At 30.3% G+C, this 12,599-nt stretch overlaps 1 protein-coding gene across 1 annotated transcript in view; it reads left to right on the forward strand.

Annotated features, from left to right (window-relative positions):
* The first annotated feature begins 3,540 nt into the window (after positions 1 to 3,540).
* Positions 3,541 to 12,599, forward strand: part of LOC139529770 (ETS homologous factor-like) — a 43,541-nt gene continuing 34,482 nt past the window's right edge. Inside the window, exon 1 of the mRNA XM_071325649.1 lies at positions 3,541 to 3,769. The gene's annotated coding sequence lies outside the window, so the exon portion shown is untranslated. The remainder of the gene's footprint in view (positions 3,770 to 12,599) is intronic.

Below are 12,599 nucleotides of genomic sequence, written 5' to 3' on the forward strand. Positions count from 1 at the left end.
AATATTTTTTTTGTACACCAGATTTAGATTTCGACAATATGTGTCTCTTCAGTGATGTTGGGGATCTAAACGGCATTTGGAAGGCCATATAAATTACCCTCAATTTCAGATATACTCTTGAATTTAAAGAGTCAATATAGGATGAACGGATCATATAAACCGGAGGGAAAATATAATACAAGCCCAAACGAAAAAATATAAACGAGTCTAAATTGAAAACTACGTTCAAACCTATGATTGCGTTGGATAAAAAAAACGCAATTGTTATACGTGTGCATGTAAAACAAATTTCGTTGTAGAAGGGTCTAAATACAGCACAAACAACATTTTCCATAAGACCAAAAAAGTGAAAAAGTATATTTAAACAAAACGCATTTGACCAACAGGTTGAACGACTGATGTTCTTAAACCCTGCTGACTGCCATTGGCGATTGCCAAATAAAATTGATCACGAGATGTAACAAAATGGATCTTAATATAAATGTAATACTAAACAGGAAACGATAATATATATATGTATATATATATATATATATATAACTCGTCTAAACATCAACCCAACAATGTTAGATCTGTAAATTTGCTTTCGCAAATTTTTTGTTCTTCCCTCGCCGGGATTCGAACCCATGCTACTGAGACATCGTGACACCAAATCGCCTGCACTTTAGTCGTTTCGCTAGATCACACGATCACCTGGGCTTTATAAAAATGAAGTTTTCGGTGGCCGGGTGTTACCTTTCCACGTCAGTTTTAATCTAGCGTCGTACTACAGTACATGATATATATGGCATGAAGATTTTATTCTTACAGATCAGCTACATTATCTATAGTAAAGGATTCTACAAATTAATGTAATTAAGAAACAGTCACAGAAAATAATTATATTTATAAGTACATCTGAGTCAAGCCCAGGTGGTAGTGATGTCTAGCGATTTGGTGTCATGATATCTAAGTAGCATGGGTTCGAATCCCGGCGAGGGAAGAACAAAAAATTTGCGAAAGCAAATTTACAGATCTAACATTGTTGGATTGGTGTTTAGACGAGTTGTATACACATTACGTACACAGCCATGTATCAGCATCACTGCTGGTGATCCGATGGATAAATCTGTTGTAGAGTTGACACTGACTCAGACGTGACTCATATATATATACTAGTCACCAAAAGAAACGGTACAAGGCAATGTGTTTTCCATTCATAATGAAATGTACCGAGGTATTAATTTTTGAGTTTTAATTTTCTCATCAAAACAAATGATTTAAGTCAAAAACGCGAAATTTTTTTTCAGAATTTTTTTTTATTTCACAATTCGTGCTTTTTTAACAAAAAATCGATTCTTAAAACTTAAAGATGGTATGCTTTGAATTTTAAAATGCCTTTGCAGATGTTTAAATACTTCATTCTCTTCTTCGGATTCAAATGCCGACCTTTGTCATTTTCCGCAAAATAAAGTTGACCCCTGTGTTCAATAACTCGGTATGTTCTTATTTTCCAATTTGGTCAGATTCGTTTAAACATATGCATTTGCTTTATAAATGCATGTTTGTCTTTGGTTAATTTAACAGTTTTTCCTATTTATTATATTTTATTATAAATTGAGTTTAAACTTGTGTATCGTTTCTTTTGTTGACTTTTATTTTTTGTACATAAATAAGGCCTTTAGTTTTCTCGTTTGAATTGTTTTACATTGTCATTTCGTGGCCGTTTATAGCTGACTAAGCGGTATGGGTTTTGCTCATTGTTGAAGGCCGTACGGTGAACTAAAGTTCTGAATTTCTGTGTCATTTTGGTCTCTTTTGGAGTGTTGTCTCATTGGCTATCGTACCACATCTTCTTTTTTTATATTATAGTATTTTTGGGCTAGTTTTTGGCTACTAAGTATAGTAAAAATTAATATCACTGTTAAAAAATAATACTCCAAACATACTCCAACTTCTTAGTTTTATATTATTAAACATAAAGCTCTTATGCATTATATTCCAAAGTAAAGCATTTATATGTAATATGTCATTTGTATACGTTGATGGTAGATGTCGTTTACAAACTACCTTTAAATCAAACAAAGATACATATTTGGTCAATGTCATGTAAAGAATTAGTTTAGGAAAGCCTAGTTCTTAATTTGTTTTTTAAAGTTATGAGCAACAGTATGAGTTCTATATGTAAACATGTTAATCCTTTCGGAGTACTCAAGATCCCCCTTGGTTTTTTTTTCAAGTTGGTAGTGTTCGTGTTTGCTCAGTTCTTTAGTTTTATATGTTGCATTTTGTGTATGAATGTTTTATTAGGTCGTTTTTGTTTTACTTTTGGCTATGACGTTTGTTTTTTACTTATAATTTTTATTATTCCTTTGGTATTCTCGCCTCTAAATAAGAACGTACTAAAAAATCATGTCAAATTCAAGGGTAAAATGAACATATTCTCCGAGTCAATGTATTATTTCAAATCTTTTAGATTTTAAACTGAGACAAGTAGTAGAACGTCTCCGGTCGCGTGTGTTTTTTGCGGTGCTTTGTAGACCCATTGACTCCTTAACTATTTTCTGCTGTTTGGTAGGACTGTTGTCTCTTTGGTGCATTCCCTGTTTCTATTCTCTGTTATATACATATGCATTTATGCATTTATGCATATGTTCATGGAAAACTTAATATGAGTAATACAATTGATGTCTACAGAAGACAATGATCTAGTATTAATATTCCCTGTTTTATGACCTCTTCAGTTTACATAACAAATGTAATAGTGGTTTTATTATAAATGGTGTATTAAGTATTCTTAGAAGTGGATAAAGTCTTCCTTATAAGGATATAGAAAAATCAAAGAAAAATGTGCTGTTGTTATTACATAGATGGGGATTTCACGATTAACCATGCCATCAGGTGCTTAGAAACAAAGGGTCACTATGACAGATCAGTGCACTTTGGAATTAAATTGAGACACTAAAACTAAAATTCCTTCTAAACACACACACAAGCAAAATGATGGGTCAATTACTCACACACAAACAAATCCCCCAAAAAACAACTTATTGTATAGATATTTTGTAAGGATTATGAAAGCAGACGGAGTTTTTAATTGCTATTTATTCAGTTTTCACAAATAACTGCTACAAATATTTCTTTATTTAAGTTATAATTTTCAGCTTACTTATTTTCCTGGTATTATCTTTCATAAGTGCCTTCCATTGCAAAATTTGAGATTTATTTTTTTTCTCAAATATATGTATTTGAAAATAAAACTGTGTCTTTTGCAATCATTTCAAGCCCTACAAAATGACTTTTTTTATGTGAATTTTCCTTAACATCTTTTTGCTATAAAACTTATAAGACAAGCATCTTTCTCAACTTATCAAATTTGTTAAATCAGAGATGCTCCACATTACAATGTATTAAAATCTTCCTTAAAAATAATGTTGTATTATATGCGTTTATGTAACTATTGATAAAATAAAGTCAAATGCACAAGTAAAGTAGATATAATTTCCTACTGAAGCTATTTTTTTTATATTATATACATATACAAGGCACTAAAATTTCCCCGTTCCGTGAGGAAATCATTTAAGAGACATATATATGGAAATCTTTCCGTATTTTAGCACTTTCTATCATCCATGTCCATAGTAGTAGAATCTAATCAGTGCTGATTAATACTTTTATTTGGATACTATGTGCTCTATCATTACCAAAAACTTGTAAATACCTGAATTTTACTAGGGAGTACCTGCAATAAGATTCACATTTGTAGCATATTACTGCAGATGGTTTGCAGGTTTGTTCCTTTTGTTTTTGAAATTGCTAGAAGCTTGCTCTTTTTTTTACTGGGGAAAATGTTTTTGCATGCACTCATTTTAAATGATCAAAGATGTACAAATTATTATGATAATTTACATGTACTTGTATATGATAAAGATGATAATCAGATAAAACTGAATTCTTTATAGAGACAGACTTTTATACTTATGTTAATAGATAAGTGGTAAAATAAATGAAACAATGCCAGATGTTCCAATCTTTATAATTATAGTGCTATTATAAAAATGTTTCAGAAATATCAAGTTAGTCTAGTGTACATCTCATTAGTCAAGGTTTAAAACAAGCATAGCAACGCTTGTTCTACCACATGCTTTCAAAGGGTCGAGAGTATCTCTTATTATGCATGCATTATAGCATGCTGTTTTGTGTGGTGCAATGCTCTATGTTGAAGACCATACTTAGATGTATAATGGTATTGTGACTAGGATGGAGAGTTGCCTCATTGGTACTCATACTACATCTTCTTGTATCTAATCATACGTCATGAACAATTCTAAATTCATATCAAAAGTAAAGGTCTAAGCTAGGGAATGACTCAACTGATAATAGTGACACCAGTGATTTGAGGAGCTCAGACCTTCTAATTTAAGACCCCGACCATAGAACTGCGAAGTTATGTAAAGTGATAATTACAGTCTTTCGTAATAAATGAAAATAGTAAATAAGTCTATAATACTTCTATTATAAGACCAATAACCGAAGTAATCTAATACATCATAAGGTTTCAAGGTTTCGTTAGTACAAAGTAGATGGATGAGTTCATAAAACTTAAGTTCTACTTTTTGGGGCAAGGATAAATTTATGGTTTTTATTTTTTTCCAATTTTTCTCTGTGTCAATTTTGATCTTTTGGCTCTCTATATTTTTACAGTTTGCCTCTGACCATTCTTGCATAATCGACGGTAGAGACAAAATCATTCGATTATTAAAATCTAGGAAAAAATGCTTTTAAAGATTTCATTGCCTATTTTACATGTTTCCTAAATATATCTTTTTGTTTATTTGCCTTGGATTTGGTTCTGGGTTTCAGAAGGATTCTGTGTCTTATTTGAGGTTTTCTCATTGGGTGTATGGCATTCTACTTATTTCATCTTTTGGCAGGAGTGTTTTTTCAAAATAAATCGTAACAAAACAAATTTTAGGGGGGGGGAGGGGTAAAATCACAAGTTAATGCAGGATATTTAATACTATTACCAAAAAGACTATAAACAAAAAGTACAACAACAGTCTAAAATACATTCAACAAAAAGTCTTAAGATTGAAGAACACAAACCAAACAAACCACAATTATGCAAACAAATTTGAGAAAGTGCATATTCAAGGTTATAAATTATATGTCATTACAACCTTTTTTTTATTTATTCAGCAGAAATACATTATATCATTGTCAATATGCAGACTAGTAAACAATTTTTTATATGGTGTATTGCAATTCTAAAATTCTGCCGCAAATCGAAATTTCTAATTTCTCCGTAATTGTTCCTGGCACCAGTCCAAACTACCTTATATGGGCATCTAAAAATCTGCTGAACTAGATCATGAACACAAGGTCGAAAAGTGAACTTTGAACAGTACAAGGAAGAAATTGACAGAATTTCTGATTTTTGAAGCATTTCCTTGGCAGATATGGTCTTATAAATAAATGATAACCTGACATTAATAACAATAGGTATCACATGTTCTTCCTAGAGAACAAACAATTTTTCATTATTAAAAATGTATTGTTAAAATATAAACTGATCCCATTATAAAAAAAATAAGTAAGTAACGTGCAGAGTATAAAAACGTCAATGGAAGAAGCCAAATTTCGAAATTGCGTTGCAGAACACAAAAAAAACCTAACAATACTTGCTGGTTTCATTCATTTGTCCTTAATTTGTTTTCTTTGGGCTCTGATGGTATATAAGTATTAGTATACAATTTCATTTATGACATGAAGTCTGAATGGACACTTTGAAAAGTCACAAAAAGAAAACAATAGAAGAGATAATGCCTAAAATTACAAATGGGGTCAAAATATTGCTTTTGTTTGGAAACTGAACTTTTTTTCCTACTGTGTTCACCTACACAATTTTGCTTCAAATTTTAATTCTCCCACACGTATTACTGCTATCTGATGCACTTATGATATACATAATAATAATAAGAACAATGTACAACAAACAAAAACCCTGCGTGCTAGATATAAATGTATGGGGCGAATTGAAAAAACTAAAATAAGACAGATTAATAAAATGAGTACAGTAAGCGCATTCATAAAAATGATATAACATACGTAAAAATTAAATTAATAAGACAAAAATAATTATAAAATTGACGAATATAAAATCAAACATGGATTGGTTTGTAAAAAATACAGTCTATAATAATAGCCTCAAACAGATATACTTTATGTGGACTAGCTTTAAGTATTCTTCTAATTAATATGTATATTTGTATATGAATAACTAGATGTACATAATCATCCAAGATTATTACAAAGCTGTGAAACCGGATGAAGAAAAAATTCAATAAATATAATATAAGTTCATCTTTCCGTCAGATCAACCAAAATGAATAGAAATTGATAAATTTTAGATCTGTTTATTATTTATTTTTAAAATTGAAGACTATTGTACCAGGCAAGAGGAGGTAACAAGGATCCGGAAATTTGTCTCTTTTATCTTGTTTATACATCATCCGCAGACTCAAGGGGCTACACTTCAGTTAACCACAACATGGTTATCTCCATCAATCTTAGGAAAGTCATTTTAAAATGTTAATTCTATAAGCTTAAAGTCAATAATTTTATTAAAAACTGTAAGATAAAATAATATGAAAACAATGTTGTATTAGCATTTGTATACATGTTATAAGATCTTTTGATTTGGCCATTCGATCAGGGACTTTCTGTTATGGATTTTCCTCGGAGTTCAGTATTTTTGTGATTTTACCTTTTACCTGACTACACATACATGACAGATTTGCAGTGTCTATGTCAATGAACAATCACACGTGTATGTCCAGCAAGCACCTACACGTACATTACCTTATTCGTTGAAATATTACAAGTTTATAAGTTAGAGTAGGTTTAGAGCAAGACATATTGTATATACTCTTGTTCAGATACATGCCTTGTGTCGAGCTCAATTGTGTTGTTATTTGTGTTTCGTTGGGGTCTGTCTCATTTACTAATACCGATCCTGTTTTATCTGAGAGTTCTAGGTTGGTCACCAGAACAATTGTAATATTTTATTATTGTAATAATTTTTAATACACCATTATCGAAAACAATAACTTTTAACCCTTTTTTATTCGGCAGTAACCGTACATTAAGTCGAAGGATTATTAGTTCCACTCTGGATTCCATTTTGAGTTAACCACACCATCTTAAATCTTCTTGTGATTAAGTTCTTCAGCTTTGAATTTCGGATTTCCAAATATATATGTCGATTAGTAAATACCTTTTGTCCCATTAAGAATCTAGTTCATCAGAAATGATAACTTATATTTACGTAGTTGTAAACAATTTTACAGTTAAGCTTTATATAGCATACATTGTTAATATATTACAAAAGACGAAACGATAATCAATATTGTATATAAGGAAGACGAATGTTCGGTTTTCACTGCTTTCACAATGTTGTTATTCTATTTTCTAATTATTTTAATCAGGTGTCATAAATATGCGTATGACGTCTTTTCGGTTTCATTTACACCAAATTATTGCCATATTGTCAAAATTGGAGTTTTACAACTTAAACATATAAAACATTTTCTTCTAAAAAAAATTTAATTTAATATATTCAAATATATACTACAAATGAAAAATACATGACATTGAAAGTAAATAAATGAAAATTCATTTAAAAAAACATAAATATTGTCCTGGCCAATTGTTTTAGATTGGGCACAACTTGTTTTAGAACTATTTGGTTTAAATACTGTTAAATATGATAAGTGATATAGTACCTCATTTGTTTTGAGTATGTTGTCACAGATAAATCCTATGGAAACAGGTCTGCTCCTGTCGTAATAATTCCTACAAGTCTGGTTTCTTTGGTGACCCATTTTCTCCCTAAACTTAACATAATTTGCTGCTTTAATTTCTGTAAAATAGATAGCATTTTCATCTTTTTTTGTGTGTAACGGTAGATGCTGTTATTTAAAAGAAAATAATGCTGATAACAAAGAAGGAAAGGACAATGTTCCATTATTTTAATTTACTAACAGGGTCATTTTTCAAACATTTTTTTAAAATGTTTAGACAGCAGAAACATATAAAACATTTTCTTTTACATAAAATTAGTTTTCGCATATATACTTTAAATTACAAAATACAAGTCTATTGCATGTATAGATTAGAGAATCAAAAGGACTAACTGTTATCTTGGCTGACATGTATGAAATGGTTTTAGGATTGAACGGTATACTACTGTTGCCTTTATCTAAAACTATTCTGATTGATATTTTAAAAAACAAATTATATACAACAATACAAAAAGGTTGCCCTCCAACACCTCATAGTATTGAAAGTATACCGTTTTTTTTCTTCAAAAGACTTGACTCACGAAAAGTAAATGTAAACTAAATAAGAATAAAGGCTAAGACAAAGTGATCTGAATGATGTTTAATATAACTTAAAGTTTTGAGGAAGCTTTCCGTAAACTGATTTGTTATAGATATATTTTGTACATGTCCTTAAAATAGTATATCCTCAATTATATCTGATCTTTTTTATCTAATTTGAAAACGTCCTTCAAATTGTATATCTTCAATTATTACACTTCATATTTAGAAAAAGGTATAGTCGGTTTGACAAACGTTGAAATATGAACCTTATTTGAAATTATAAACGAATAAAAAGAATAAAAAGTCATTGAAACCCAGTTCATAAATATTGAAAGTTAATTGATTAAATCATGGTATGATTGTTATTTATCTACCCCCCCCCCTTTTCTCTTATTCTGCACGAAAACATTTATCGTAATTATTAATGCGCTTATTATGTTCCGTGTTTTGACATATACAATAATGGTTTTTTGGTGAGATTCGCTTGGGTTTAATTGGCAAATCTATTTTTTTTTTCTATATTCAGTTTTGTACACTATTGCTTGTTTTTTTGGTAGTTTTTTGTTTTTCTTAGGGCGCTGTCAGTTTGTCCTCGTCTTACGAGTTTGATTTTCCCTTTTGTGCATGCATCTCTCGTCTTATTTTTTATATAGTGATCTTAAATTTACAGAAAATTAAAAGAAATTGCTATTAAAATTACTTCCAGAGAGTTTTCCCTAAAACAAAACTGTGTCATGATGAACACGCCATAAAATATTATCATGACAACATGGCTGCTTACGGACCTATATCCTTTTATCATATATAAATCATCATACTTGACAATAATGAATAGAAACATAAATAAACATCAGTAAAGTAACAAAATACTAGTCTTTCAGTATCATTTTCATTTTCAGCACTAATTACAAACAGGGTAATTGCTAATGATACGAAGAGTCTGGTTAAGTCCAAATATAGTCAGAAATTATGTCAACCTTTGATTGTCTTTTAATTCTTTTCTTGTTATTCAAAATAGGCCAGGGTTTGTTTTTCAGATATACAAGTAAGAATATGTGTATATGATTGCAAATGTTTTCATTTGTTTTATAAAAACCTCTGTCCTGTTCAAAAATTATACTGTCCATTATTAAAGACCGAATACGACTTGCAGATATATTTTGATATTCAATTTTATATAAATTGCTAATTATGTAATTTTTTCCTATCCTGATAAGTATTTACTGGTACTTTATATCATGTCTTTTAAATATATGTTAGTTTTTGTAATTTTTAAATATTTTGGCCTAGAGCATCACTAAAGGGACTTCAATTGTTTGAATGCATTGTGTGCAATAAAATTGGTACCATTGGTGTCATGTAGATGCCAGTCAGTTCTGAATCTTATAATACGGAAAATACTGATTGTATGTGTTGGTAATATTTAACAATACTGTTCAGCTGTTCAAAGGAATTTGTACTCTTAATTTGAAATGCATTTTTCAATTATATTTACAGTACAGTGTGCAAAGTTTCTCATCAAAACTTTTTTATGCAATTGCTCTTTTTTGGAATACATGTTGGGTAGAATTATATATACCTTATGTCTTGTTCAATTTTTATATTTTCTCGCATCAACCTGATTTTGAAATTGCTTTGACTTTGAAATTTGTTAATAGTCATAATACCAAAAACAATAAAATTATCGTTTCGTCATCTACCTCTATGAGCCATACCTCTGCTTTATGTTTACAAACATAAAAAGATTGGAAATATAAGATTTGGACCAGCACCAAAATACAACTAGCATCCTGCTTCATTTTAGAGTATCGGTAATTTTAATGGTTGATAGTAAATGTTCATAAAAAAAAAATAAGTAAAATTGTCTAGTTTATTCAGAGGTAATATTTGAATTTTGCTATATATTTTATTTACTGGAATTTCCACTGGACGTGCATTAGCATATCACGTGATTATCAAATTCAATTTGCATATCATGTGACTATCTTATTTACTTCCTGGGTTAATACTAACATTGTATATACAAACACCTGCCCGCAATTGTATTTTATCTTTAGGAAAAAAAACTTAAGAGAGATATATTTTGGGAAACCCTAAATATAATGTTTCGAAGTGGCTAATCTCAAATCATATGCTACATTACGTTTTTACATCTTAAGATGTTTAAGGAAGTATTGGGTTATAAACAAATAATGCCAAAATCTGTTCATATTTTGAAAAAGTAGTAAAATGATCACGTATGTGAATCTTCACAAAATGTTTGCGTCGGCATATGCTTGTAAAAAACCTGAAACATCACATATTTGTCAGACAAGAACATCAAAACCCTTAGCGTAAAAATTCATGGAACACATACTTTGAAGATTGTTTGTTCCAATAAAAAAGTAAAAAAATTGTTTTAACATTACAAACATCCTAGCATATAATAATTCTGGAATTTGAATTAAAAAAATACTTGAGAAGATCAAATATGTTTCTTTGTCCTTAGTTTCTGTTGTTTAAACTATTTCTATAAAGATACTGTTATATACATAGGATGCTATCATTAGTTTTAAAGATAATTCAGGGCGAGTATGTTTGTATTGATATCTACTGTTGCAATAAGTCTGATAGGTCAGTTATACTATATCTATACAAATAGATTAGACTGTCGGTTTTTCTGTTTGAAGGGTTTTACACTAGTCAATTTTAAGACCCTTTACAGCTTGCTGTTCGTTGTGAGCCAAGGCTCCGTGATGAAGACCGTACTTTGACCTATAATTGTTAGATTACCTTAGCAGTATTTGGCAAAACTTTTTGGAATTTATGGTCCTCGATGCTCTTTAACCTTGTACTTTATTTGGCCTTTTAAACAATTTTTGATTCGAGCGTCAGCGGTGAGTCTTTTGTAGACGAAACGCCCGTCTGGCGTAAATATAAAATATCAATCTTGGTATCCATGATGAGTTTTTTGACATGTATGGAGAATTGTCTCAATGACACTCATACCATCTCTTCTTATATCTATTCAACGACAAAATACCTTGTTTTATTTGTAGTAGCTGATATGTATTACATTTGTATGTGCGGTTTTCAAAGTCTTGCGCATTACATTAGTTCTACACAACTCCATTTTTGTGACAAAATGATGACATTATACAACTTACCTCAGTATCAAACATCAATATATAAAGCCTAAAGTAACAGCTACAAATACCTTACAAACAATACCAAAATAGAAAAAATAATAAAGGAACAGTGAATGAACCAAGGACATTGATGTATATACAGCAGGACTACCGCATACATTTTGATAATGAACAAAGCACATACCGTTTAGTAACCCTAAAAATGTATCGGCGAAACAAAATGGAAATCTATTCGAAAAAGAAAAACCAAACAGACTGATGAATCTACGCAAAATACAATAAAAAAATATCGTGTGGTTTTTCTATGTTGTGATGTTATGCTATTGTTTCAGAAAAAGGGAGAAGATTTGGTACCATTAAAACGTTTAATCCCGCTGCAAATGTTTGCATCTGTCCTAAGTCAGGAATCTGATATACAGTAGTTGTCGGGGCCCTTTATAGCTTTTTGTTCGGTGTGAGCCAAGGCTCCGTGTTGAAGGCCGCACATTTACCTATAATGGTTTACTTGTATACGTTGTTTTTGGATGGAGAGTTGTCACATTGGCACTCATACATTTTGTACCACATCTTCCTATATCTAATAACAGATAGCAAACGACGACCTAAATGATGCCGACCGTAGTTAACATATGTCTACATTTAATAAATTGATTTAAAAGATACTTATCGAAATTAACAATAGAAGATAATGGAATTTGCATGAATTCCAAAAAGAAACCAACTGACAGATGACTTGGTTCTAAAGAGTTATGTGTATTGGAATCAAAAAAGTAAAAAGGGCCAAACTAATTATTTTGTTTTTCCTTATTTGAATTAAGGAATATATAGGATTGCATGTCATGTGTTGTTTATCGTGTAATTTTGTATGTTCCTATATGCCATACACTATTGTGTAAAGTTTGAAATTCATTCAACAGTATTGATAAAATAATTTGAGCTTTGTGGCCGCTTGAAAAGAATTAATCGTTAATTATAAACATCAACATAATTTTCTGTACTATTTGTTTTTTATCCCACCACGTTTCGTTCAACCTTCGTATGTAACGCTGTAATGTTTCATAAAATAAAATTAAGTAAACATGATTTTTTTTACATGGCATCGTAAATT

The sequence above is a fragment of the Mytilus edulis genome, chromosome 7 (assembly GCF_963676685.1).
Source record: "Mytilus edulis chromosome 7, xbMytEdul2.2, whole genome shotgun sequence".
Classification (NCBI taxonomy): domain Eukaryota; kingdom Metazoa; phylum Mollusca; class Bivalvia; order Mytilida; family Mytilidae; genus Mytilus; species Mytilus edulis.